The sequence below is a fragment of the Ziziphus jujuba genome, chromosome 4 (genome assembly GCF_031755915.1).
Source record: "Ziziphus jujuba cultivar Dongzao chromosome 4, ASM3175591v1".
NCBI lineage: Eukaryota > Viridiplantae > Streptophyta > Magnoliopsida > Rosales > Rhamnaceae > Ziziphus > Ziziphus jujuba.
In genome coordinates this window covers 13,237,188-13,244,444 of record NC_083382.1, presented here as the reverse complement: position 1 = coordinate 13,244,444, position 7,257 = coordinate 13,237,188, and positions in this window count along the sequence as shown.

Sequence of the window (7,257 nt, the reverse complement as noted above, 5' to 3'; positions counted from 1 at the left end):
TTATGGTGCTAATTTTGTTTTGTAAAAATGAAAAGTATGACTTTGAAAGAGTTGTTATGAGTACTATATTGTTGTTTTTAAAAGGTGTACCATATATTGTCAATGGTTTTGTTATATGTTTTTAGATGTGCATAAGCTTAGTCATTCTGTGTGTATTCGGGGATATAAAAGAATGATTATTGAATTGTCTATCATTCTTTGAGAGTGATGATGAGTTATGTGCCACTCCTTCGTAAGGATAAGATGATTAGTTGTCATGATATGAGATAATGGTGATTAAGTTTGTGCCATTCTTTTAAAATAATGATGAGTTATATGCCATTCTCTCACGATGATTGTGTATATCTTTACTATATGATGGTATATCGGAACATCATACACCATGTAGCAATGTTATGTATATAATATGGTACAATTTATTTATTTATTTATTTATTTTCTAATATATAGAAATAGGTGGTTTTGCTATGCCATTGGCATCGTTCCTATGATTTAGGTTATATTATTTATTATCTAGCATTAAATTCATGTTTTAGTTGGTTATTAATATTTTAAATGCTTTAGTTATAAAATACTCATTTATGATATTGATTTGAGGTATAAATTGGATTTTATGGAAAAGTTTTAAAAAAGAAAACTTTTCAAAAAAGTGATTGTGAGATCCTGAGGGGAAAGTTTTCAACTTAAATGAATATTTTTTATATTATAATTCATTCCACTCACTGAGTTTGTATCGTAGTTTTATTTTAAACTGTTCTCATAGGTTTCAGCTAATAAGTTACATACCTCGCATCCAAACATCTTCGCTGTTTTTATATTATTCTGCTGCTGGTGCATTGTTCTTTTCCTTTGACTGTAATGATAGTATATATTCTTTCTTTTGCTAATTTTGATGTATACATTATATTAAAAACTTTCGATATTTTGCAATTTGTTCATGTGCATTCATTAGATTATTCTGGTGAGTCAACCTAATATATATGCCATTTATATTATTTTTAATTGATGATTTTGTGAGAAATCTATCAAAAATGTTTATGATATTTATATATTGTTGGGTTGTATCCAAATTATCAGGAGATTTTAGTAAATTTTCGATAAGAAATTTGATAGGGTTTTTCTAGTCGAAACCAATTTGGTGATGTCTGGGAAAGACACTGAGAGTGGTATTGTTAATTTGCTATTAAAGTATTAGGTTTCTTGATCTTGTAGACTTGTGCAATGCCCTGCCTCCTTTTGTGGACCTGTCACTCTCTGCCGATATTGTCTTCAATTTGACCACGGTACTCGACATGGGATTTTTTTGTTTAGAGTTTCCAGGAGTTTATCCATCCTCCCATTGGAGCACTCTTAATTGTACAATTCTTTCAAAACCTGAAGCTAACCATTCTGAAAAGACCTAGACGTTATGAGAGTGATTGTCATTACATTGAATCATCTCCCATTCTACACTCAAGCCATGTAAGATTAGATACCAGATGGCTTGCCAATTCCTTTTATACTTCCCCACACTAGTTGTCACACTTACACTTATATGTGCATCTTCTTCCTTGTAATGTTTGCTTCATCGTTTTCAACATTTGTTTTCATACTTCATGTTGGTTTGGTAATGAAGTGAAAATTAAGTTACATCATCATTTTTCTTTCGATATTTATTTATTGTTCTAGAAAATTTCATTTATCTTGATACTTGTTTGGTAGAGTTGCGATATTTGAATTGTAACATCCTCTGTTTTTCAATGTCTCATTCTTTTTCCAGACTTATATATTCCTTTCAGTTATATTGATTAGTTTGGGTATGACTTTTGAGCTTACTTTTCTTTCATACTGATCTAAAGATGCCTTCTATAAGCTCACTTTGCATATAGGATGGTCTGTATAGATTGTTTGGCTGAGATTTTGGCTATGACTATCCAAGGTATAGTTGTTGAAGTTAACTTTTTATGGTTCTCAATGTTTATTTTATATTTGTACGTCCACATGTATCATCCAAAAAAAGGGCTATTAAAGTTTTTGGGTTATTTAGTAATGATGTTACTAGAGTTAGTAGTACTATTACTTAGTCAGTTATGGCAGTATTTTCATCACTTTTAATAGCTCGGTGGTCACCAATATGGACGATCTTGACATGATTATCATGTTTGTGTAGTTCTTGGGATAGATTTCACAACATGATTTATCAGATAGGCAATAGATTCTATTATTGTAGACGACTTTGTCATTTCAAGAGAGCGTCATCTTTTGGTGCTCAATGGCGTAGGAGCTTTTGGATTTAGTGTATCTCATTATCATGGAAATAGTACTACAATACAAAATGCTTAGGAAAATCGGATAGTTGTTACATCTACCTGTACTAGATGGTGGTTTTTACCAGCAAGCAAAGACAGTAGTTAATGAGAAAAACTATCAGGTCGAAGCAGAGTATTCTTCATGACATGCTGAGATGTTTGTGCTATTTCAGATGAGGATATAGATATTGCCTTTGTTCATGTGGCTGATTTATGATCACATTAATTTTGAGGCGGTACACAGTCATGATTGGCATCTACAAGTAGAACTCATGGTCATAATGAACTCTCATCTAGTTAAGGCAGAGCATTTACCTTCACACAACGGGATGATCAAGCTATTACTAACATGAGTACATGTTCGATGTATAATGAAATTAATGTTCCTGGAGCTAACAGTAGATTATTGATGTTAAGAGACATAAAGAACATGCAACTATCCTGCAAGAGGTTCTATGAGAATTAGGTAGCATTCTACAACTACAGCTAGAGGCAAAGATCAGGAACGAGGACACGTAAGTGTAGGTAAAGTGTTTGTCATGACCTAACATGACACCCAGATCGTTTCGATGACATGGTAAAAATTTTCACACTTACATAAGTTTCCTTATGGTTTTAACAGAAGCTCAATGGTGGTCTTTTATAGAAAACAGGGACAGCCACACTTAAGGATGATTTATGTTTTTAGTACAATACATTTTACTTTGTAATGAACGTATTAAATACTTAGCTCCTACTGTTAATACTCTATGGTAGCTTTTCATCGTTAAGGGTATGGTTAATATGAGTATTGTTAATATGAAGGATATAGAAAGATTAATAAAGGTAAGACCGATGTTTTTCAATAGTTTGAGGATCTATCATTTAGTCTCTTACTATTAGATTGTGATATTAAAATTAAGATTTAAATTTTTTCGTTGTTTGAGGAATGAATCATTAGATGTCTACTAGAAATCGAAAGAAAGTGTGATTTTCTCAAGTATGAAATTTTGGATTTATGGGAGAGCGTGGATATGGTCTTTTGGGTGTTTTTTCGTTTTATTTTGGCAGTCGTTATTATTTATAAGTACTTGTAAGTTGATAATGTTGAGGATTTTATCATGTTTTATGTGAGATTTAAGGACTTTTATTAGAATAAGTGTGGAAATTTTGTTCGGTGACTCTAGCAAAGTAATTAGTTAGACTATATTATTCAAGGATTGAAGAATCAAAGAAACAATAAAGATTATGGATAAGAAAGGCAAGGAATTGAAAAGTTGGGGGAAAAGGCAAAAAAAAATTATCTCAGTTTTAATTTTGGGTCACAATTATTTGGTTTGAAAAATTAGACTTAAGCTATAAATTTTATTTTGAATGACAGTTGGATTATCAAAATTAATTAAAAATGGTAAGAGATGTGATTTTTTGTAAGAGTGATATTAATGGTTTTGAGATGATTTTATAATCGATCACTAGAAGATATATTCTTGTGATAGATTCTTGTGCTATTATGTTTTGAGAGTTAATAGAGATCTCTTGTTATCATTATACTTTTGGTGGATTTGTTGTTGATCACTTTAGGTTGGTTCTTGCTTTTGGACTATTTATGGAGATATTAGAGGTTATTTTGCATTGTGTTTGTGGTATTCAAGAGTTAAATTTTGTTTTATGAATTTAAAAATGTTATTATTTTAGGGTTGTAATGTAAGCGTTTAGTGGCTTACATTGTGCATTTTTTTTTTCCAAGTGTGAACTTGATTGGGTTAAATGAGATCTAACAAATAGTAGTTTCTACTAATGAAAATTTTGTAGTTTCTTAGAAAGTTGAATTATATTGGATTACAAACAATTACACCATTTGGGTTAGCATCTTTGCTTATTCCAAATCAAGGTATGAAATTTTGAGGGTGAAATTTTTATAAATGGATAAGTTATAACTATCTGTCCTAAGAAAATACCTGAATTTTTGAATGGTTTAACTAGAATTGACCAAGTTAAATTAGACTTTTAAGTGCGATCAAATTTGACTTTTTTTGGAAAATGGAATTTGGCTTTAACCTTTGTATCATAACGTAGAGCTCGTACACTTGAGTTTATATACTGGCGGCATATCTAATTCTAAATTACAATTAGAAAGTTATGGTTCTCGAGAGTTTTTAAATATTAATATTATATTATTGTCCAAACTAATCACGAATTTTTATCTGTTAGTAACCCAATGACCTATATATATTTAGAAATGTGTGCATTAGGAACCTAACATTTTTAAAATATACAAATTGCCCCTAAAAATTCCTCAATCACATGAAACCCAACAAACTCGTGGACTGAACCGAATCAACCCGTGAACCACTTTCCTCCACCATTGGATGTGTCAAAATTGACCACCATCCCATCGAAATAAGCTCACATGCACTAGATCATACCATTGGCCTTTCCAAGATTGGCTAGCTAGCAAAATTTTGTGGTAATTGAACGGCCAATGTGCCTAGATTGGCAAAAAGAAGCCATGGCGATGCTATCGCAGGTTGGCAAGTTGGTTGGATTTTTGGCCATTTCAGACCATGCCATAACCTCTCTCCCCTAATGTGACTTTGAGCTCAAATGTGGCTACTGTTTGTTGAAATTCTTCATGGTTTGAGAGATTTGTCAACATCAAATTTGATCGAATTTGGCAATATTTTTGGATCAAGGTGAGCATACCACTGTGTTATCCATTTCTTGAGATTCCATTAATATAAAGTTTGTAAATTTTGAATGGCTTTTGATAATTTTTCTATTTTTAAATCAATTAGTTTAATACAGGATAAAATTAATGTGTTTACATACAGTTTGACAAATTAGATAAAATTAAAGTTGGATTAGTGTAATTAGATGTTAAAAGGACCCATGAGAAGATTCGATTTTGTAAAATTAATCTTTAGGTGAAAATCCAAATTTTGGATATCAGATCCTAAAGGTTTGCTATATAATTGAATCATTCAATATCCAATTTATGTAATTTTAGAGTTGCATAAAATATTTTAAAACCTTTGGTACGTACCAATGACTTGGATTTGATTTTTAGAATCTAAGAAATATTTTATTATATTATAGGTATCCGTACTGAAATTGGAGGCCACCTTACAGAGAAGTAAGACCGGTTGTTATGGTGTATATATTTATGGTTTATATATTTTATATGTGTGGTTTGTTATTAATACTTATCATATTTGTATATACACAGGAATATATGTTTTTACATATACATGTTATTATTTCAAGCGACTTTTGATAAGTTTTTAAATGATTTTAAACTCTAGTGAGTTCATGGTGAAATTGGAAATTTTGAAATTTAAATATCATAATATTTGAATTGGTATTTTAATATTTTTGGAAAATATTTGGATTGAAAATTGAATTTATATATTTTGAAGCATATATAAATATTTTGTATTTCAAGGTATTTAAAGCGGTTTATGATGATATATATTTTACTGTTGGTATTTATATTTTGATACGAAATGATGATTTGGAATATTTGAAGAAATGGTTGGTTTTGAGTAAATTCTAGATTATGATACCGAATTCATTTGAGAAAAATTAAAAGTATGATTTTGAAAGGGTTGTTATAAACATTGTATTATTATTTTTAAATGATGTACTATATAGTACTAGTTGCACTACTATTTGTTATTAGTCGAGCGCAAGCTTAATCATTGTATATATAATTGGGATATAAGAGAATGATAATTGAATTGTATGTTATTCTTTAAGAGTGACCGATGAGTTGTGTGCACTTCTTTGTAACTATAGGATGACAGAATATCAAGATATGAGAGAATTATAATTAAGTTTTATGCTATTCTCTCGAAGTGATAATGAGTTGTGTGTCACTCCCTTATGACATTGAGTTATGTGTATTTTTTTATTATCTTGTGGTGTTCCAAGACAATATTGGCGATTTTGCTATGCCATTATTATCATTCCTATGATTATAATTATGGTGTTTATTATTTAGTATTAAATTTATATTTCAATTGGTTATTAATATTTTAAAGTCTTTAATCATGAAAATGCTCATTTTATGATATTGATTTGGAATTATAAATTAGGTTTTGTGAAAAGGTTTTAAAAGAGAAAACTTTTCAAAAGAATGAATTTGAAATCTTGTGGAAAAGTTTTAAAGTTCAATGATTATTTTCATATAATAATTTATTTCGCTTACTAAGCTTGTTTCATAGTTTTATTTTAACTATTCTTCTAGATCTCAATTAACATGTTATGTATATCATGTTCAAGAATCTATGTTATTCATATGGTATTCTGCTGATGTTCTTTTCGTTTGACTTTGATGATCGTAGATATTCTTCTTTCACTAATTTTGATATATACATTATATTAAGTACTTTCGATATTTTGCAATTTGTTTATGTATACTATTTTGATTACTCTAGCAGATTAACTTAATATATAGGCCTCTTATATTGTCTTTGATTTTGTAATTTTATAAGAGTTCTATAAAAAAATGTTTATAATGTTTATTTGTACCGTTGAGTTATATCCAAACTACAATGAGGTTTTACTAAATTTTTTATAAGAAATTCAATAAAGTTTTCCCAGTTAAATGATTATTTTCATATTATAAGTTATTCCACTTACTAAACTTGTTTCATATTTTTATTTTTAAACTATTCTCCTAGATCTCAGTTAACATGTTACATATATCGTGTCCAAGCATCTATGTTATTCATATGGTCTGCTAATGTATTTTTCTTTTCTTTTGACTCTTGATAGTAGATATTCTTTTTTTCACTAATTTTGATATATAGATTATATTAAGTACTTTCGATATTTTTCATTTTGTTCATGCATATTATTTTGATTACTCTAGTAGATTAACTTAATATGTATGCCTCCTATATTGTCTTTGATTGGTAATTTTATAAGAGTTCTATAAAAATTATTTATAATATTTATTTATATTGTTAGGTTATATCCAAATTACAAT